General features: G+C 57.7%; 1 protein-coding gene and 1 pseudogene across 5 annotated transcripts in view; both read right to left on the reverse strand.

Annotated features, from left to right (window-relative positions):
- ZMIZ1 (zinc finger MIZ-type containing 1) overlaps positions 1-17,968 on the reverse strand; it is a 236,979-nt gene extending 219,011 nt beyond the window's left edge. For all 5 annotated transcript variants that reach the window (XM_087431979.1, XM_087431980.1, XM_087431981.1 and 2 more), the window contains exon 1: positions 17,805-17,968. The gene's annotated coding sequence lies outside the window, so the exon portion shown is untranslated. The remainder of the gene's footprint in view (positions 1-17,804) is intronic.
- Positions 2,818-4,442, reverse strand: LOC147916805 (uncharacterized; annotated as a pseudogene).
- Positions 17,969-21,623: the final 3,655 nt, after the last annotated feature.

Genomic DNA, 21,623 nt, shown 5'->3' on the forward strand with positions numbered 1-21,623 from the left:
CATGGTGCTGGGTGTCAGGGAGTCAGAGTGTGCCTGCGGCTGGGTACCCTGAAGGTAGCTGGGACCCTGCCAGATGAGGGCTGCAATGTTGTCAGAAAACAGCACTGGGGAACTGGGGCAAAGGTGGGGGATCAACCTACTTGATCTGGCTGGTGCACAAGGACAAGCCAAGGCTTGAACAGGGCTTTGCAGGATGCCCAGGAGTTCACCAGGCAGACAGAGTGGAGAAGAGAATGTGCAAAGCATACACAAGTGAAAGTTCAGATGGGGCCAGAGAACGAAGGGCCCTGAGTGCCAGGCTGTAGGTGGTAGGGAGCCAAGAGTATGGAGTGGAGGAGGTAAGAGGGCAGAGGTGCCTTATATTAAGGTCATGCTGGTGGTCCAATGGAGGGAGAATAGGAGCAGGGAAGCTAGAGGTAGCCACCTGAGGGAGAAGCTGCTGCATGGGGGAGGAGAGAGGGATGGCTTCGGAAACATTCAGAAGGTGGAGTCTGGAGGCGCCAGTGCCCTGACTAGTAATCCCACAGGCTACGCTCTGGGGAGGGCAGTGGGGACACGGAAACCCAATGTCACAGGCTGCAGTCCTGGGGAGGAGTCAAGGTGGACTCCCAAGTTTCAGCAGGGGCAGTGGGCCAGTGGCAGTCCCACTCCTAGTCCTTATGGTGGCTTCACAAGAATTAGAACAAGGCTCCCCTTCCTCAAAACACTTCACCACCATCCACCAGAAGCTTATTTAATAAATGTATAGTCTATGGGGACTACAGCGTGAGTACCCCCAAGTTGTGCAGTGTGCAATGTGCACTATCACACACGGTGGTCCTAGTGGACACAATGCCACTGAGTGAGCACTGGGAAGACGGGGGGTCGGAGGCCGGGGTTCAGGCAGGCAGAAAAGGCAGATAAAATCTAACACACAAAGGTAAAAACACAACAAAGCAAAGAACAACCAAAGCAGAGTGTTCACCAACCACCCTGCCTTTTTGGCTTGAGAAATCTGAATAAAATGAGAGGTGGAATTATTTTCTATATGGAATCCGAAAGAGAAAAAGTAGCTCGTCAAACAAGGTAAATAAAGAAACGGCAAAAACTCAAGTCAGAAAGCACCAGTTTTGAAAGATGAGGATTGGCCCAAAGCATAGAAAACCAGTTCTGGTCCTAGAGCTTACTAAAAAGTTGATTTTTTTTTTTAAATCCTATGAACTGAGCAAAACTCCAACAAGCGAACGTAGCGAAACCCACGTGCTGAGAAAATGGGGCTTTCTGGCCAACGGAAGTCTCTGGATGGCTGAGGGTTTCCATTTCATCTTTCAGCTGTCCGACTTTACTGAACCTTTCTGCTCCAGGCAGTCTGGGCATACAGGAACATGACCCAGCCGGGACCCTCACGGAGGGGCCAGTCCAGGGGGGAGATCGCAGAGGGGGACACCTGCAGAGGTGGTAGGGGCCCGGTGGGAAGAGGTAATGACAAAACTGAGGCCTCAGGTAAGGAGGACTGGGAGACTCATGACGTCACTGTCCACACGATGAAGTCCAAAGCCTTGTCGACGGAGAGCAAGGCCCTGGTTAACAGAAGGGAGGACTCTGTGAGGAGAGGCAAGGAGAGGCGATGGACAACAGTCCATCTCGGGGGCTGGGGTAAGGAGCCTCGCCCAGCCCGGCTGTAAAAGTGCTCAGATAGCCTTGCGCAGGAGAGTCCCAGCTAGAAGAGGCCCCAGTGCACACGTGGGGAAACCCAGGGCAGAGAGCCAGGGCCTCAACTGAGGTCAGAAAGCTGATCCATGGTCGAGTTGGGACATGGGTCCCCTGGTCCTGGCCGGGGCCCCTTCCAGTGCCCAGTGCTGCCCTGGGAGTGTTACTCAGCCCAACACTAGACCCTCCAGGAGCAGGGACAGCAGGAGAAGGCACATCAGATGGCCACATGGGTCCCTGGCCGCTGGGAACTGCTTAGAAACAGAGGAGGGTACTTCTCACACACAGCACCAGACTCCCATTCTTAAAAGGCTCTTTCAAGCTTTGTTTCCCAAAAAAGATGTTGACAAGGGCATCCCTCTGGCTGAGGGTCACGCTTGCCTTCAGCTGGCAACCCTAACAAGAGTTTTTATTGGATACAAACCGCCTTCCTCAGCCTCCCCTCCTGGCAGCCCAGGGAGCACTCCCACCCGTTTCACAGATGAGCAAGCAGCCCAGAGAGCCCCAGAGCGCTGTCACCCCAGGGCTCTCTCTTGCTGGGCCTGATGGGGAAGGCCAACCCGCTCCTGAGTGCCAGGCAGGAGTCGGGCTGGGGTGTGACCAGGCTGAGGCCTCTGCCCACTGAGCCCAACAGCAGGTGGGGACTCGGCTCTGGGTCCGGCCCCCGCTGGGCATCTCGGACCCTTGGCCTCACCGGTCTGAGTCCTGCGTGGCTGGTGCGGAGCCCCCGGAATGGCCCTGCCCACGCGCTGCAGGACTGCTGAGGGTGCCGGCAGCCAGGCTGCGGTTTTCTGCTCCGCTAACGGCCAGCTTCTGAGCACAGAAGGGGAGAGAGAAGAGACACAGCGAGAAGGCACTGCCCACGCACTCAGCCCCGCCGCCGTGGGCAGCCTCGGGCCGCCCTGGACTGCCGCCCCACTCCTCTGCTCAGCACCAGCATGCGGAGCGGGTAGCACCCAGCGGAGGCAAGGCCTACCCGACAAACACTGGCTCAGCTCCCCTCAAGGTGAGGCAAGGAGACCCAGGGGCTGGTGCAGGTTCAGGCCAGAGTGAGCTGGCCTGGCTTCTTCCCCCAGCCCACCTTCCCACTCCTCTTGCCTCCACCCTGGGAAGCAAGACTTCCCTCTCCACACCTCTGCAAGTCACGAGAATCCCCGTTTAGTTATCAAGGGCCGCCCAGCTGCTGAATCTCCGGGATTCCGGAGTTGCCTGACTCAGGTAGGCATCTTCCTGGAGGAAAGACGTGAACAAAATGGAGAAGCTGAGGCCCAAAGAGGGCAAAAGGCCTGCCTGTGGTTCCACGGCAGGACTGGAGGCCCAGGGATATGAAATGTTAGAGCTGGAAATCACCTTAGCCGGCCAAGCAATCCCAATGCCCCCATATCACTGACAGGTAAACTGAGGCCCAGGGATGGGAAAGGATCTGCCTAAGGTGACTGAATCAATAAGAACCCTAGGATGGTCATGCTGGGTTGATCCCCTGGGGCCCAGACAGAGCTGCCCTCTGTGACCCCAACCTCAAAAGTTAGGGAAGTTGCAACACTTCCTTGTTTCCATAGTAACTAGCTACTGCTCCAGGAATACACTGAAATGTTTTTGTTCCCTCCTCTCTGCCGGCCCTGGGCCAGGCTGTGAGGACACAGAGCGGAAAGAGTGGGTGTGCAGGGAGGCACAGACCAAGACTCAGTTCCGGTTGATTCCAGGCAGTGGAGTGCAGGAGGGAGAGGAACGGGAAAATTTTCAGTGGAGGAAGAAATCCCCAGTGGCTGAGAGTGTCAGGGAAGGGAGTTCAGAGGTGGTAGCTTTTGGGCTGGGCTCTGAGGAATGCATAGGAGTTCAGATAGAATTGTGGGGGTGGAGGAGCCAACATAGGCAAAGGCCCTGGGGCTTGAGGGTGATAGCATGTTGGAAAATGATAGTGCAGAGGATATGAAAGTGTATGAGATGAGTGGGAGACAATCCCAATGCAGAACAAATGCAGAATGGCAATTACAAATGGAGACTAGGGTACGAGGAACACCTCAGCATGCCTCTATTTGTCCAACTGTTAGATGGGTACCTTACGACAGAATAGCTTATGGCTACACAGGGGGTGGCAGGCTAAAAGGAAAAGTGCTTGGACCCCCAGGCCTCGGAGACCTGAACCAGCTCTCCAGCCCCAATCCCTCAGCCTGCTTTGTGGAGGTGGGCTGGCACTCCCAATGGGCTTCTGGGCATAACCTTTGTCAACCTTCAGAATATAACCAGGATCTGACCTTGTCTCCCCACCTCCACTGCCCACTCTGGTCTATGCCACCAGCATCCTCACCTGGGTTGCTGTAAAAGCCACCCAGCAGGTTCCTTGTTCCCATGCTTATCCCCTCTAGTCTATTCTCAGCTCACTAGCCAGAGGGATCTTCTTAAAGGGCACATCAGGTAGTCTTGGCCTTATAATTAAAATCCTCCAGAGGCTTCCAAATCGCTGAGCATGAAGTCAGAAGCCTTTCCTGTGCTCCACAAGGCCCTCTGTGACCTGGTCCCTGACCCTCTTGCTAACCTCCTCGCCTACATCCCTCCCTCTCCCACTCCATCCAGCCACACTGGCCTTCCTGCCTTTCTTAGAACATGCCAAGCACACTTCAGCCACAAGGCCTTTGCACATGCTGTGCCCTCTGCCTAAAGTGCTCTTCTCCCCAAATGCTCACGGGGTTCACTCTTCGACCTCCCTGAGGTATCTGCTCAAATGCAGCCTCTTCAGAGAAGCTTTCCTTGATCATCCCATCTAAAGAAGCCCAGTCCCCCACCCATCTCCCTATATCACCTTATCCTGATTGAATTTTCTTCAAAACACTTATCATAACTCAGCAAGACATCATCCATGAAGTTGTTGACTTGTTGACCGCCTCACCTATGAGAATGGCAGCAGGGCCTCTGTCAAGTTCATCACTGTATCCCCGGGGCCTGGAACAGTGCCTGGAGCAGAGTAGTTGCTCAACAAACTTGATGAATGACCAAGTCATCCATCTTTACTGCGGAGCTGGGCAAGAGAGGCACAGAAGAATCTCAGGCCCTGCTCTCCCAGGGGCAGAACCCTGGGGGCTCCAGACCAGCCAGGAGACCTGGTTCTCAGATTGGCACGAGGACCCTTCAGCAGGAAGCGTGCTGCCCTCCCAGTGTATCTCCCTTCCCCAGACCTGGAAGGGTAGCAGGGCCTGGCCTGACAGCCTGGAAGGGCCCTAAAGGAAAGGCGGCGGGTGCTATTCATTACCAATGTCACTATTCCATACCCACTAAGCCTGGGGAGCCCAAGGAACCAGCCACGGGAGCAGGGGATGGAAGGAGGCCAGGCTGGCTAGGGCAGGAGGAGTTAGCATGTTGCTGGTTCTGCACCCAACCAGCTCCTTTCCCTCTCTGGGCCTCAGTTCCCTAATCCAGGAAATGGGAATGAGAAGGGGATGAGATGCCAGCCCTGGGGCCTAGCGGTTAAGATTTGGCACTCTCGCCGCCACTGCTCGGGTTCATCTCCGGGTCAGGGAACCACACCGCCTTGCTGTTGACTGTCACGCTGTGGCAACTGCGTGCTGCTGTGACGCTGAAAGCTATGCCACCTGTATTTCAAATACCAGCAGGGTCACCCATGGTGGACAGGTTTCAGCGGAGCTTCTAGACTAAGACAGACTAGGAAGAAGGGCCTGGCCACCCACTTCCAAAAAAACTGGCCACAAAAACCCTATGAATAGCAGCAAAGTGTTGTCTGAAGTAGCGCCGGAAGGTGAAAGGATGCCGCAAAAAGCCTGGGCAGGGTTCCTCTCTGCTGTACACAGGGTCGCTAGGAGTCGGAATCAACTCGAAATGACAAAACAAGGGGATAAGATACGCTGGCTGCCCAGGTCCCTCCTGCACCAGAAGCCTGGGCATCTTCGGGTCTTCAGAGCTCTGGGAGGTGTCAAACCAGGTTGAAACGAGGGCCACAAATTCACCCCATGGTCCCGGGCCAGGTTAACATCCTGCAATCAGCTAGGCCAGACACCGGGGCAAGGGGTCCCCGGCGGGGTCCTGGAGACCCTGTTTCCACCCAAGGCGACAGCTGGCAGGGTGCAGGGCAGCCCTGTCAGAGCAGGAAGTGAAGGGGAGGGCCCTGCTGGAGGGCAGCAGCCCCAGACGGGGGCCCAGGCTGGGGGAGCCAGCTGTCTCATGGAGACCCCGGGGAACACCTGCCGGCCCCCCAGGCCCCAGGGTTCTGGTGAGCACAGCTGGAGGCATAAGGCCCAGGAGCTCTGTGAGATGAAGAGGATAAGTCCCAGGAGAGCCAGGCGCCATTTCGCCACAGTCAAAGCGGGACCTCTCCCTGTGTCTCACTCCAGCAAAGGGACGAGGCTGGGCACTGGCCGATAGTCCAGACACCTAGATTTTAGCTCCAGCTTCCATGGACTTGCCCTATGACCTTGGGGAGGCCTCTGTCCCCTCTGGGGTCAGACTCAGCAACTAAGTGAGGGGGTTGGCCTGGATGATCTCCAAGGCCTTTCTGTGCTGATATTATCATCACTGCACATGGTAATAAAGCATTACACTCCCTGATGCCGTGACAGTGTACAGCATGCAAAGTGCTGGCCTTCCCCTCTGACTCCTACAACAGCCCCGGGGATGCTGTCCACAGGAGGCAGTTCCGGAAGTTCCGAATCCAAATCCAGTGCTCTTCGCAGACACCTCAGGCCTCTGGGGCCTCAGGACACTTAGGCAGGATGTTCCCAGACAGAGCAGCAGGGAGCAGAGCCAGGCAGGGAGCGGCTCAGCAAGGAGGCCCGTGGAGGCAGACAGGGAGGGAGTGCTACTAACAGCCCCCTGGCTAGCCTCTAGCAAGGGGCCCCAGTTCCAGTGGAAGGTGAGCATGCTGGGAGAGGCTAGGAAGATAGACAGCCTTCTCGAACCATCTGGCATGTCTGACCCTCCCTTAAAAGCAGATGCCAGGCCACTTTCTTCCCCTCAGACCCCTGCTGGGGCCTCCTCAGCCTACTTCCATGGCTTGCGACCTAGGTTAGACTGTTTCCAGGTCAGGCCTGAGGTCTCCAAGCTGCCCAAGCTCTTACCAGAGGCAGAGATAATGAGGGGATAGAAGAAGGCCACCTCCTCCAGGAAGCCCACTCTGCCCACTACAGCCTTAGACTCAGCCTAGAGAGAAGTCTCTGAGGATATAGCCCTCATGTCAAGTATGGAATGGAGCTCCTGGGAACTAAATTCACCATATTCTGTATGGTCCTGAGATGAGAACTAGGGGGAGGTATACTTCCAGGCTCCATATAAGGTGGAACTTCCTAGGTGGAGGGAGCTGCTGGGAGGCGGGGAGCAGCCTGTCCCTGGGGGCATGTAAGCCCCCACGGAAGGTGCTCTGTGGGGATGCTACAGAAAAGGCAGAAGTCATCTGTGTAATAGGCATCAGATGAGGTGGCCGCTAGGCTCTCTTGAGAATCAAAGGTCCCGTGAACACCAGGAAGAGTAGCATCCGGAGCCCTTGGGAGGGCAATCACGCTGGCCCAGGCACCTCTAGGGAGCTGGCTAGGAAGGAGGCCATTCACAAGGCAGAAGGCTCTGGGAATTCTGGGGCCCACAAGGATTCCAACCCCTAAACCAACTCCCCTCCTTCTGCTAAAGGGATCAGCCCTGCAGATGAAGCACAAACGAGAATGAAGGTGTCAACCCGGGCTGGGGCGGAGGAATCAGAAAGCCGTCCTTTTGCAGGAAATTAATCAATACTGAACCCACAGCTTCACGGAAGCTCCTTTCACGGCCACAGCCCCGTCACCATACACCAGGCAAGAAATCACGCCTGAGATTTCCTCTCTTTTCCCAGGATCGGAAGCACACGGGGGTCCTGGAGCCCAGGGGGGCCAAGCAAACCAGGCAGGGAGGCTGACAGCCCAGGAGTCCCCTGACCCACTCCCTGCCAGCCTCTGAATCCCAGAAGGTGAGGGACATGAGGACTGTGAGCCAGGGAGGCAAAGTGACTCCTCCAGTCACAGAGTGGGCCTGCCAGAGCTCTCCCCAGGGCCCTGGGCTGCCTGATGGCAGTGTGACCCCCTCAGCTAAGGGCTCACAACTAATTCACACCAGCAAGGCCTTCTGAAGATACCAGTGCTCCTCTGTATGTAAACGACAGTGAACAGGAAACACTAACCCGAGCCAGTGAGGGAGGGAGCGGGCGGGATAAACAGGCAGTGCAGCCAGCAGGGTTGAAACTGGCCTCCTGACCTAGAGGAGGAAAGCCCTAAACCAGTCCTGCCCAGCCTTCCTAGAAGAGGGAATGGGTGGAAACTTCCTCCCTTCCCCCTAATCCCTAGTTCTTTCTGGGGACATTGAATCCGGCACTCTGGTACACCTCATAGAGAATGAGACTGAATGGTTTCAGAAGTGAGGCCAGTGGCACAGAGGCCATCCCCTGGGGCACCCAGTCCTGCGCCAGGTCTTATGTCCCAGAGGCCTACCACTGTTAGTGACCTCGGTCAGAACCCTTCCCCTCCCTTGGCCTCGGCTTCCTCATCAGCACAACCTCAAGCTGGATTGGAAGCAGCAGTTGTAAACACAGATGCCCCCAGGGCTAGGGAGGTGACACAAATGAGTAGGAATGGAACTGTTTGTGGGCAGGAGGTGGGGAAAGACAGCATAACAGTTCTGTTCCACTCAAGGGCCAGGGAAATTTCAGACCCTTGGGTGAAGGCCATGGCTCCTACACTGCTTTCAGGCATCCAAATTGATTTACGGCTCTGAATAAAGCCGTGGACCATCTCTCCAGAAACACACATGCCTGCAAAAGTGTGAATGCAGGTTCGGGGGCTCACAGCCCCAGCCGGCAGGTCCAAGGCCCTTCCTGCTCTGACAGCCGGCAAGCCTTTGAGGCCCATCTCCAGGGACATGGCAGAGGTCCCACCCCTCTGCCAAGCTGACCTTGCTCTGGGGACTGTCCAACCACAAACAGATTTGTGGTCTGGTAACAAAAACAGAAAAGGAGGCGAGGGAAAGTGACAGAGACCTACAGGCTTGAGAGGGGTAGAAGTCAGGTAGAACTGCCAAGAACACAAGGTGGGAGGGATTTCTGTCCACAGGGAAGTTGTCCCCGTCCTCCCCACCTTGAGCAGTCTCCCTGGGAGATGGTTCTTAGCAGGAGACCATCCCCTGGACCGAGCCGTAGATGCCAGAGCTGGAAGGGACCCTCTAGCCTGGCATTTCCCCAGAAATTCCACTGCTATCTTCAATAGTTATTCTGCATAAAAAAGGGAGGTGGGAGGAGTGTCCTGTAGTTTGGGAATCTGGGTGAGGCAAAGGGTTGGCAGTCTCCCCGGAGAGGGAAAGTATGCTCTGTTGTCTTTCCTTTTGTGGACTGGTGTTCTCGAGAACCCACTTTGGGAAACCTTGATGTGGTCTCAGCTCATGATTTTCAGATGATGAAACTGAGGCTCAGAGGGGTCTGTGACTGGCCTGAAGGCCCACAGTCAGTGGCTGTTCACAGCGACTCTGCACAATAGTTGATGGTTGACAAGGCCCAGTCCCTCTGCGCTCTGCTTCTCTCCACACGGAAAGAGCCTGAGAAGGAGGAATTCTTATCACTAGCCTCAGTTTACAGGGGAGAAGAAGGAGGCTCTCAGGTGGGAACCCAGACGCAAATCTCAGCCTTGAACACCTCTCCAAGTGGAATAGGCTTGGCTGGTGGGCTGAATCAAAATGTGCTTTTAATTTATCATGGGGGGTCTCTCAGAGATGACCCGCCGCCCTTCCTGCTACAAAGGGGAGGCTGTGGACACCCACAGGGGGCGGAGGGTCAGGAAGCCTGCATCCCAGGCCCAGCTTTGGTTGGTCCAGAGGTACCCCGTGACCTTGGGCAACCCACTGATCTGAATCTCCTCATCTGTAAGTCACGCAATGCTGACAGCTGCCCCAGGCGTCGTGGGAGCATTGCTCACGACAATGACTGAGGCTACCATTTCCAGACCGCCTACGGTCTGCCAGGCACTGTATCTACTCCACCTTCTTAACCTATAGGGACGGCCATAGGTTATTTTTATACTCTTAATAAGCCTGTTTTGCAGATGTGGACAGCAAAGTTGGAGAAGTTAAACATAACTCGTCCCAAGTCATGGAGACCCTCAAGGATGGAGCTGGGAGTCAACCCTAGGCAATCTAAGAAGAGCCTAAAACAAATTCACTGCCCAAGAAATGCTGGCTATTGTGATATTTATAGTAGACTTTGGTGAGTTGCCTTAAAGATGTAAGCAACAGCGGGAGCAACAAAGTATGACATGGATAGAAAATTCCACCCCTCCCCACCCAGACCATTCAGGGCCCCTCGATGACACCTCTGGTGCAGAAGAGCCTTCTCTCTGCGACCTGTGGCCAGGCCCTTCACCACTCTGGGCTCTGGGTTTCTCCATTTGCAAAACAAGAAGGTTGGGGGGAGACCCTTGAAGGGCCCTTCCCACTCGCAAATGCCAAGTAACAGTTTCAGGACCCTTCCCCAGAGGTCTCCATGCCTCATTTGTCCCTCAGCCAGAGTGAGGGCTGGTTGGAGCTGTGCGCTAGGTTTCCCGGTTTTGGCCAAGGTCTACCAGGGGGCAGGGTGGGAGTCGACTGGGCAAGGTCCCGGCACCTGGCATCTTCTCTCTCGGCCCGTCCTGAGCCTGCATGCTCTTCCTCATGTGCTCTCACCTGGGCCTGACACAGGTGACTCCCAGGGTGGAGCCAGAGCTCCCTCCCAGCTTTTCCATCCACAGAGGAAGTGAGAGCAGGAACAAGACAGCAGGCCCTCAGCCCTGCAAAAAATAAAAGTCAGCTCAAGGAGGCCTGGGCGGGGGTGGCGGACTGGCAGAGGAAGCCACCCATCTTCTTGGGCTAAACAGGTCTGGGCAGATGGGAAACCCTGCACCCTCCCTGGATGGTTTCTGTTTTACTTCCCTCAAATTTGCAGTGCAACTGACCTACTATGTACCTTTCAAGAAATATGCTGCTAGGTTGGGGCTCTAATGCCGATCCTCCCCCAGCTGCGCAGGATCTGGGATACTGCTGAAAACACCCCATCCTTATTCGTTATCCTGAGAGCTCAGAAATGAACCTTGGCCTCCCCAGGTTCAGCTGGCCCTTCAAAGTCAAAGATGGAACAGTATTTATTTATGACCTCTGAAAGGTGGCTAACGGGGCTGCGCCTCGCCAACAGTACGTGCTCAATAAATGTTTAATGAACTAATGGGCTAGAGAGACGGGGTTCCAGGCCTGGCTCTGTCACTAATTCGCTGCTGCCCTTGGATACGGCCAATCATTTCTTTCTGCAGTTGGGTTTCCTGGGCTAGAAAAGGAACGGTCAGACCAGGTAACGCCTATGGGACCCCAATTCTATACTACATGCTTATCAGTAGAAGGAGGTTTCCAACATCTCTCCTGCTGCTCCAGAACAGAGAAGGACAGCATGTGACTGCTGGGTGGGAACCTCCTGGGCAGGGGTTCTGAAGGCGTCACATCCCCACCCCCCACAAGCGCCAACCTCTGTGGGTGGATGACTGGCATGTTGGGAAAGGAGAAGAGGGGTAGGGCAGGAGAAAGGATAGGGAGTAGGTGTCGTTTCCGTTTAAGCCAGACATCAAAAAATAATTTTGGAAGAGCCATTGAAAGTACGAAAAGGTTGTATTTTAACACACCCCACCCCCCCATCAGAATAGCTTTGCCATTTTCTGGCAAAGCAATAACCTGCATTGAATTGGACCCTCCAATAGATCAAGAATCTGGGAAAGACTGGTGGGGTAGGAGGGAGAAAGCCCCCATGTCTGGGAGCCCTAGGAGAGGTAGGCCGGAGTCCTCAGCAGAAACCCTGGCCAGCAGACGTAACAGCATATCTGTGAGGAACACAGGCACGTGTGTGTGCGCGTGCACGCGTGTGTGTGTGTGTGTGTGTGCGCGTGTGTGAGAGAGAGGATAGGGAATGCCAACTGGGGAGGGGCTTCAGGACAAATGAATCCCCTCCAGCCCCTATCTCGAGAGGAAGACCTCTCTGGAGGATTCACTAGCCCCCGGGCAATTCCAGACCTTCCCTGAAGTCTCCAGGGACAAAGATCACCAAGTCAGACCCAAATCCCTGCCTCTCTGCAGGCCTCGGTTTCCCCATCTGTACATTGAAGGGTTTGAGCCAGATGATCTCTAAGGGTTCTGCCTGCTCTGACAGTCCGCAATGCTAAGACTTATCACTCAGGTTCCCACCCCAGAGAACTGGGAAGGGAGTCCCCAGTCCCCAGCCGGCTGTCTAAGCTGGGGCTGGGGCAGAGTGGAGTCCCCACACCGTCTGTCCTCAACAGCCTGCCACGGCTGAAACCTTCAAGTAGTTACAATTACAGCTGGGCTAACAGGATTAGGGGAGCATTGAAATCTAAGAAATCTAATTAGCTCAGACACCCCGGCCTCCCCCAGCACGATCCTGCAGTAACCCCGGCAGCTGGGCCTGACAGGAGGGGCCCAGGGCCCTCCTGGGCTACAGTCATTACCTGCGCAGGTGTGCCAGGCTGGGCCAGGCTTCCTGGGAAGGTGCCAGTTCAGCCTGCCTGCTCTGGACCCCACCAGCTGCAACGTTGTCCTGGGGTGGCACTCAGATGGGCTCCAGAAAGCCAGGCACAGGGGTGTGGACAGCAGGCAGGCTGTGTCAGGGAGCAGAAGGAACCCAAGGGCCCTCACAGGGCGGCCACCCCACAGGGCCTGGGGACTGACTCAGCTAGAGGAGGGGCAGGCTGAGTCAACGTCTGTATCTATAGAAACCATCACAGCCCAGGGAAGAGCCTTGGGCCGCACAGGGACCTGGGGGCTGGAAACATCCCTGCTTCCTGCTCCAGGGCCAGAGATGGGGCTGCAGCCCCATGCACAGACACATGTGCCCCAGGCAGTCGCAGCAGGATTGGGGGCTCAGAGCATGCTCCGGCTGTAAGACACTATGCCAAAAGAAAGGGGCACAGCTGCTGGGGGTGTGGGCGTGTACTGCCAGACAGGGGGTGGGGGAACAGGTGAGGCGCATCTGTGACCCTTCCTGGGCACAGCTCTTTGTCCTTAATCTCAGTCCCCACCCCCCATTCTCCGGGTCCACTCCAACTTCTGCACCCGTGTCCCTGCCTGGTTGGTGGACTGGGAAGGCGGCAGCACAGAGTGTTGGCATCTGTAAGGCCTGGAGTTGAGTCCTGGCTTAGCCACACGTTATTCTACCTCTCTGAACCTCGGTTTTCCTCTCTGTTAAATGGGGGTAATTCCAAACAGTAGCTAGGTTCCACTGTTGTTAAGGGGGTTAAACAAAGTCGGAAGAGTGCTTCTAAATCCACCAAGTGCCATACAAAGGCGAGGGTCTGTGGCTATCACTGTCGTCATGCGCCCGTGGCAGGCAGCCAGCTGGTGGTGGTTAATTATTTATTTGGACTGATCCTCCTGACCTTACTGGTCTGGAAGCTCCTACAGAACAGGACCTGTCTTACACACTTCGGCGTCTCTCACAGGCCACGGTCCTCACTCTGCGGACTCTCATGAAATCTCTGTGGCACCAATGCTGGGCCCCTGACCTGACCCCACCCCCTATCGTGAATCTCCTTTCTTCTCCTCATACCCGATCTACGAGAGAAGGTGCCAAGAGGCAAAACTGGCACAGAAAGACAGACAACACTGAGCCCCTCAGGCAGACCCTCCCACTCCCCACAGGTCACTCCCAATAAGGGCTAGAAGCAGCCACTTGAAGGGTGCCCCCCCACCCCACGTCAGTTGGCCTGCCTGGTCAGTGGTCTTGAATCTGTGATCATTCAGGAAAGAACAAGTCTGTGGTCTAGAGGAACCCCAGCACCTCAAGCCCAGAGTGAGGGTCAGGAGGGGTTAATTTCCAGAAGGTATGCCATGCAGCAGAGCATGCTAACAGCCAGTGCTACCCATTGAAGGCAGAGGCTTCCCATAGGTGGTGAGCGCCCCGTCATGGGGCCATGCAAGCCAAGGCTAGACAATAAGCTGCCAGGGAGGTAGGCCTGGATGGGAGAGCAGCTTCTGGAAAATGCTTCTAGCACCTCCAATTCAACTCTTTTGTGCTCCAATCCATTCTGCACCCAGAGTCTACCAAGCCTTCAGGGGACACATGCCCAGGGCTCCTGTGACAACATCTGCCTCATCCTCACAGCAACCAAGTGGGATAGGAAGGGTTCTGCCCTTGGACCCATTTTACAGATGAGGAGACTGAGGCCCAGCAGAATGAAGCTACTGGCCCAAAGCAGCCAGCCAGCTGCAGCCTCCTGCCACTTCTCCCCCACCTCCTCAGGTAATGGGAAGACCCGCATAATCACACTGGGTTTCTGGATTCTTTCCCCGGAGCCTGTGCCTGGGACTGGTTTTTCTCAGCCTCCCTTTGTCTTCCCCGAGGGCAGGGTCCAACCTCACAATCACCCCTGGAGCTTACAGCCCAGGCAGGCTCTGCCTTCCCCCGTCCTCAGAGGCTCTAGGGAAAAAAGGCTCCCCCTCGGAGGGCGTGGACAGAGGCCACTGTGTCCTGCTGAGAGGTCAGAGCAGTCACCAGGCAAGGCTGTAGCGGGGTTCAGGGTAATTACAGCAGCCCGGCCTTTGTTGTCCACACAAAACCTAAGGAACCTCATAAAGATGAGGCGGTGATAGGAGCCGGCAAGGGCCCTCGGGAACAAAGTTATGAATGAAAACGCAGGGGACCCAGTCAAGACCTGGCAGGCCCTGCTTCCCGGTTCCGTGACAGAGTGCCCAGAGAAGCTTCCGGAAATTAACCTGTTGGTGCCCAAATTTCTAACAGCAACATCTCACCCTGAAGCTGGGGTCACAGCCGCTGTTGGACCCTGGCCAAGGCCAGAGAACTCAGTATCTGAGGCTTTACACATGGGTCCTCCTGTGACAAAACTTTCAGAACACAGCAGGCCTCCAAGTGTCTTCCTTCCTTATCCGCCCCCTATCTCTGTCAGTCAGGTAAAAAGTGGAGTCTGCAGCTCTTCTCAGCTGGGTCCTTTCCTCTGCAATTTTCCAGGATGAGTGGAACACGGACAACTCTCCTATGTCAGCACACATCTCTTGCGGCCAGGGATGGAGATAATGTTGTGTTACTGTCGCTGGGGAGGGTGTGTGTGAGAGAAACCACGGTTCTGTGGCCAAACCGCACACTCTCTGGACCTTGCTTCACTTTACTCCTGGCTGTATAAGGAACGAGGATCCTCCTCCCCTTTTTCCTTAGGAGGAAAAAAGGACATTTTGTCCCCACAAAGCAGCATACACAGGGCTAGTTATCAAAGTTTCCCATAAGTCCAGCACTTTCTTTTCCCCGACTCTTCTTCTCTGTGAGCCATACCCTGAATGCCTCCAAACCCCAATCCTAAACCATTTAAAACTCTTGAAAACTCCCTACTGCCTCTGCCTGGCCCCCCTCCCAGCCAAGTCACTGCCACCAACTCTCAGAAGTCTTAAGTTTTCAGATTTACATGTGAAAACAGCATTTCATAACCTCGTGACTTGGGACAAGGAGATGCTTCTGTCCTTTGGGGAAAAACAAAACCCAACTGAAACCATAAAACTCAGAAGAAAACACCATCTCCCTCCAAATGGATTCCCTTGGTCCCAAAGTCACACGTGCTCTGTGGCAGATACGGCTTTCAATGTGTCTTTTGTTTGATGCTGGTGTTTCAACATCCTCAACTTGAAGAGAGAAAGGTCAGCACAGGGCCCAGGGCATTCACAAACCATACCACCAGGACCAGTCAGCAGGCAAGCCAGGGGCCAGGAATTCCCCCCCACTCTGGACCCCTCAAAAGGCAGCCAGGCCAGAGAAAGTTAGGGGCTTGCTCCCTCATCTAAACTTCCCTGATAGCTTACGACCAACGTTTAAACTCCCGGGACCATACAAACTCCAGTGTAGGCAAGTTGGAATTCATCACCAGCCAAGCTGCCCATTCCCAGCCACAGCGCCTGCCTCTTTATCTTTACCTTCAAAAGACAATAATAAGCAAACCCAGGCACCTCTGGGAACAGCCTCTGGCCTCCTGCCCTGCCCTGTGCAACCAGCCGGTCCTCACACCCACGAGAGAGGAGGAGACAGCACTGGTTAACCCTCTGGTCTACCAGGCCCTGTTCCCAGGTTGCAGCAAAGAGACAAACTGTTGCTCAAGAAAATCCTCCAGAAAACCCTTGGCACCAGGAGGCAGCTCCCGGTGGCTCCTGTCCAGCAGCAAGCCAGAGGCTTCCATAGGCGGCTTCCCACTGCCCTTTTCAGTCTGTGGGGTTGGGCCCTACTCTCTCGCATGCCCTGGGCTGTCCACCCAGGAGGCTCCGAATGGCCAAGGCAAGGCAGGGAGGAGGAAAAGGCTGGCCAAGCAGTGCCCTCATCCTGCCAGCCCAGCCGCTAGCTTCTTGGAGGACCTCTGAGAGAACATTTGTTTGGGCTGCCAAGTTAAATCTTCCTCCCTCATGTCAGGGCATTGGAAAAGCAGTCAGGGGAGAGGAGAGGGGGGAGAGCGGGGGAAGGAGCCGCCGCGGGAGGGAGGGATAGGGGAAGGAGGGAGGCGGGCAGGCTCTCAGAGCCCCAGTTACTCGGGCGCTGCCTGCTCAGGAAGCTTGCGGCTCCCAGGCAGGAGCAGACGGGACTCCTGACACCCAAGCAGGGGCTGAGCCGCCAGGCCTCCAGGGTCAGGCACCGGGTGCCAGGCGCCCTTGCCCGCGCCCTGAGAAAGGCCCTCGCTCTGTGCCCCGCTGGAGGGGCGAGGTGGGAAGGGAAGGCAGAGGAGGAAAAAGTTTGCGGCAGGTAGAGGGCTAGGGCAGGGCGGCTCTGCCGTCGGGCTGTCCCCTGGGATGGGTGGGGGGCCAGGGCCGGCTGCCTTGGCGCGCTCCTGCTTGCCCGCCCTCCCGCCCGGGTTGTTTACATTCCTGGAGTGTCTTTTAAACCCGGGGCTGAGGCCGGCTCCCGGCCTTCTCCGGCGGCTCTGGGGCAGTCTCCCGTGAAAATCTGCTGGCGCACAATGGCCGGGAAGGCGGCCGCCCCTCGCCCGCGCCCCCGCTGCTCCGGGGCGGGGAGCCTGCCCTCCGCACCGCGCCCTCTCCCCACCCGGCTGGCTTCCTGGACAGATGTCCCCGGCGAGGGGGCGACGCGCGCGCGCTGCCCGCGCCCCAGACGCCGAGGCCGCGCTCCCCACTGTTTTCTCCCCAGCCAGACGCCAGGAATGTGAAACAAGCTTCCAGAGCCCGCCCCCCACCCCAGTTCCATCCCTGGCCCGACCCCCCAACCTCGGCCCCGGCCGGCCTCCCACTCCCCCGGGGCCGCCGCCGCGGGAGACGGAGGAAGAAAGAACACGGGGAAATTACTTTCGTATTTGCAACGCGCGCGCACACACACGCACATCTTCCCTCTGGGCTCCCCTCCTGGCCAGGGCAGCCCGGTCCAGTCGTTGGCCTTAACGCCCCTCTGGCTTTTAAAGACCCACAAGAAGCCCCTACACACACCCCTTGGTGTTCCCCGCTAGTACTGTGCGCCGCGTCTCCCCGGGCAATTCACACACAAACAACTTAACCGCGCCCCCACCTCCCATTTACAAAAGTGTGTGTTTTCCCTAGAAATTCAGATGCACAACTTAACACCACCACTCCTTGCCACCCCGAAATCCGGCGCCTTCCCTGGCGGTTCTCGTACACACAGGCGCACAACTTCTCGTCTCCCCAAAGGAGGCGAGGGAGACCGAGGTGGTCCTACCCGCGTCCTTCCCTCCTTCCTCCCCGAATCTCGGTCCTGCCCGGCCCCCGGGTGTACTGAACAGCGCTGGAGGCGCGCCGGCAGGAGGCGGGCACCAGGTCCGCGCGCGCACAACCGCACTCACGCCCCGCACACCCGGCGAGCCCCGGTCCCCGCGCGCAGCCCACGCCAGCTCCCCGCAGCCTGGCGTTCGCCGGTCGCCTGGGCCTCGGTGCCCCGCCGCCAAGAGGAGCGCAGCGGAGCCCGGCCGCCGGCCGCTCGCCCGGCTCGCCTGGCCCCGGCGGACCCTTAAAGGGAAAAGCCCCAGCACCCAGCGCCCCACACTCGCACCCCAAGAGTCCGCGGGGAGCGGGAGGAAGGCCCGGGGCCAGTGGGCGCCTGGGTCTGGCCCCAAACTTACCGAGCGCTGCGAGCGCCGCTGCCGCCGCTGGAGGACGCGCCGCTGCCGCCGCCGCCGCCGCCGCCGCCGCCGCCGGGCAGGGCCGGCTCGGGCCGGGAGGAGCGCTGCGAGGTCGCCGAGATCGGCTCCGCTCCGGCTGCTGCTCCGCGCCGACCGGGGCTGGGGTCACTGCGCTGCGCCGGCGCTGCTCGCTCGCTCGGCCGCCCGATCGCCGCTCGCCCTCCCGCCGCCCGGCCGCTCGCTCTCCCGGGCGCCCGCCGTCGCTCGCTTTTTTAATGTCCACAGACAGTGAAAAGGAACTCGGCGTTAGGGGGTGAGTAAGTGAATCAACTCGCCCGGAGCCGAGCAAGTTGAAGTGTCAGATTACATTGGCTATTCTATTTCCAAAGGGCCCCGCGCCGCCGGCCGCCCGCAAAAGCCGGCGCGGAGCCGAGGACGGAGCGGAGCGCCGCGCCGCCGCCGCCGCCAGCGCTCGGCTCCGCTCGGCTCGCGCTCTCTCTGCGCTCTCGCCGCTCTCTCCTTCTTTCCTTTTCGCCTCTTTCCCTCCCTCACCTTTCTTTTCTCTTCTTTTGCTCTCCTTCTCCGCTCCTCGGTCTTGGCCCTCTCCAACGCTCTGATGTGCTTCGCGCGTCAAACTCACCTCCCCCCCCGCACCGCCGCCACTCATCTCTCTCTTTTCTCTCCCCCTCCCGCCACTTACTCCCTGACCCCTCGCCCCCCTCCCCCCCCAGCAAGTTTGGAGTAGGAGAGAAATGCTGAGCCTAGGAAGGGACTACATTGAGAAGGGGACTAAAATTACCCGGCTCGCCGCTGTTCCCCCTTCACTCGCACGCGCCGACTGGAGTGCACTCGGGGCCACGAACGCTGTCAGGTACCCAAATTGGGGGTGAGCGAGTTGCTAACAAGATCGCCAAAGCCTTCCTCTGGAGGCGGCTTTGGAGTTGCTCCCAAAGCCCAGGAACTGGCCAGTGGGGCAAAAAGAGGACCACCCCCCCGCCCCCAATCAAGGGCTATACTGAGGAAGGCTGGAGCGCGGTCCCCCGATGGCTGGAGAGGAGCGGTGCGCACCTTCTGGCCCCGGCACCCTGCGCGGTCCGGAGGCGCGTGGATTTCTCGAGGCCCAGCAGAGAGCGCCCCGGGCCCAATGCTCGCGGCTGGGGTGGGGGTGGCGAGACCCGGGCCCAGCCCCTAGTCCGGAGTTGAGCACTTTCCCAGGGGCCGCGGCGAGCGAGGTCATTCACAAGGCGCAGTTGGATGCGCCCACTCCCGGGGTTCCCCTCGCGGACCCACCCCCGAGAGCATCTAAAGTGCTCGCCCACCTTGGCTCACGTCCACTGCCACTTACATGGAAACTCCTACACAAACGGCACACACATTCGCGCCACAGTTACAAACACGCTTCCACACGCACCCACACACGTGCACTTTCCCTCACAAATATGCCCATGTGCACGGCCATAGCAAGCACACTCAGACACGCAATTGCACACACACACACTCATCGGTGTACAACCCCACATATACTCAAAAAACAAAACACGAAACATTCCCCTGTGCACTAAATCCTCACGTTCACGTACACAAACACGTCTCCCCCTTCTTCCACACTCCTTCCTCAAGCACCCCGACTCATGATTTGAGGCACCCTCAGTCTCAAATCACAATCAGCGCCCGCGCAGCCCCGGTTGGACACACACAAGCCGGCACGCACGCACTCTCCTCCCCGCGCAGGCGGGGGAGGCTTCGGCCCGGCGCCCGCTTCGCATTCCAGGTGTGGCGGCGGCTCCGCGCTCCGTGTTTTGCAGTCCGCCGCGGTGTCGGAGGCGAGGCGAGGAAGGGAGCTGGAATAACAAAGGCAAGTTGGGGAGAGCACAAGGGGGCGCAGCCCCAGCCGGGCCGCGGGGGGAGCCCTGCTCGGCCGAGGCTTTGGAGGCGGTAGGGTCTCGGGCGCCGGGAGCCGGAGGTGGGGAGGGAGGGAGTGGGGGGGTCGAGGGGCGGGGCCGCGGCGTGACGTCAGAGAACAATGACACCGCCGGGGGGGCGGGCACCAGGAGGCAGCCGGGGCGGGGGTCTCCCCCGGGGCCTGAGACTAGCGGAAGACGTCCTGGCCCGGCCAGGGCCGCTGCCTGATTGACGAGGCCCGTTTGGGAGCGCAGACGTGCCACGCGGACTCGCGGATCGCCCCCGGCCGCCTGGGCTGTGATCAGCGCGGACCCTGGGCCAAGACGGGAAGCAGGCCAGAGTACCCCCCCACACCTGCATTTTAGAACATCCTTCGGAGGGCTTCTCTGACCTCGACTTGAACTCCTTCAGGGCTGGCGAGATCACTCCTTCCACCACGGAGGGAGAGGAGGCAAAATGAATTTGCCAGCCCTGAATTCATTCTCAAGGCTGCGCTGGTCTGACAGGCAGCGAACTCAGCCTGGATTCCTGAAGGCTCAGAGGGCTGCAGCTCAGGTCCACAGGGCATGAGGGGGATGCCGGCAGCCTCCTTGATTTTCCCAGGGGAAATTCTGCCTCCCTGTGCCATTAAGTGGCACTGCTTTCTGGGCCTCAGTCTTTTGACCTGTCACTTGGACTGTTATCATGCTGCTGCTCCCTCCCGCACAGGTGGCAGCCCAGCATCCCTGGGGAGCGTGGATGGCATGAAAGCACTTCCAGACCTTTAGGGACACCAGGGAGATGTGTTCCCAGCACATTCCTGTGGGAGGAAGCCCCTCAGCCTCTGGGTGGCTGAGGTTCATAAGTAGGGACATGGGGGTTGCCTGAGAAACCCTTGAAGTCCTGACCCAGGGCTGGAAGGGAGAATTCAGCTTGCTGAATGGTAGCTAGAACCACAGCTGCCCCCTCCCTCAGCAATCCATAGCATTGCAGCAGCCAGAAAGCCACCCCCACCCCAGGTCCAAAACCTCAGGACAGAGTTTCTGGGTGTTTAAGGACCTGGAGGGCAAGAATCCAGCCTCAGCCAAGAACTAGACCAGTTCCCGTTGCCTTGATGACCACCTAAGTCAGGATGCTCAGTCCTGTCAACATTTCTGTCTGAATCCCTCAGTGAGTGACAAGGGCTCGCCACCTCCAGGAAGTAGGGGATGCTGGTGACCTTGGGGGTGACCACTCATGTTCAAAAGCTCCTGTCCAGAAGCCTCCCCCACGCCCCCCCACCCAGTTCCCTTTACAGTTCCCTGAAATCTAGGAAGCTACTGCAGAGGTCAGAGGAGCCAAGCCCAGCACACAAAGCAGACCCAACTCTCTGTAGCATGGAGCCAGGGGTAATGTCAGCTCTTTCCAGCTGGGCAAGCATGGCACTTGATGGCAGCAAGTCCAAGAAAGCTCACCTGGACCTCCTGGGGACCCTGGGCTCCAGTCCTTGGGATTCAGGCCCTTGCTGTCTCTGTTCATCTTTCAGGGAAATAACAAGACAGGTTGGATCCCTGTGGGGTCTTGGAAGAGGGTATGATTTATTTAGTACCTACTGTGTGCTGGGTACTGCGGTGAGGGCCTCTTAGCATTAGCTTATTGAATTCTCACATGGCCTGGTGTTCAGCGCTGTTAACATCCCCCCTTCACAGAAAGCTGCCCTGGGAGTGACTTGCCCAAGGTCAATCAGCATTTGAACGCAGGCTCTCATTAACAGTTTCCTGCTGGCCTCTCAGCCCCAGCTCCCGCATCCTCATCCATAGACTCTCTGTGTGGTCCTAGGTGAGTTGCTAGCCCTCTCTGGGCTTCTGTAAACCGAGGGCAAGGTCTCCTGGCAGTGGTCAGGCTTCTTTGGGGATTGTGTGTCCTGAGCCCTCTTACCTTGGCCTCTGTGGGCCTGGA

This window comes from Ceratotherium simum, chromosome 6 (assembly GCF_057802395.1).
Source record: "Ceratotherium simum simum isolate JZ-2026a chromosome 6, ASM5780239v1, whole genome shotgun sequence".
Classification (NCBI taxonomy): Eukaryota; Metazoa; Chordata; class Mammalia; order Perissodactyla; family Rhinocerotidae; genus Ceratotherium; species Ceratotherium simum.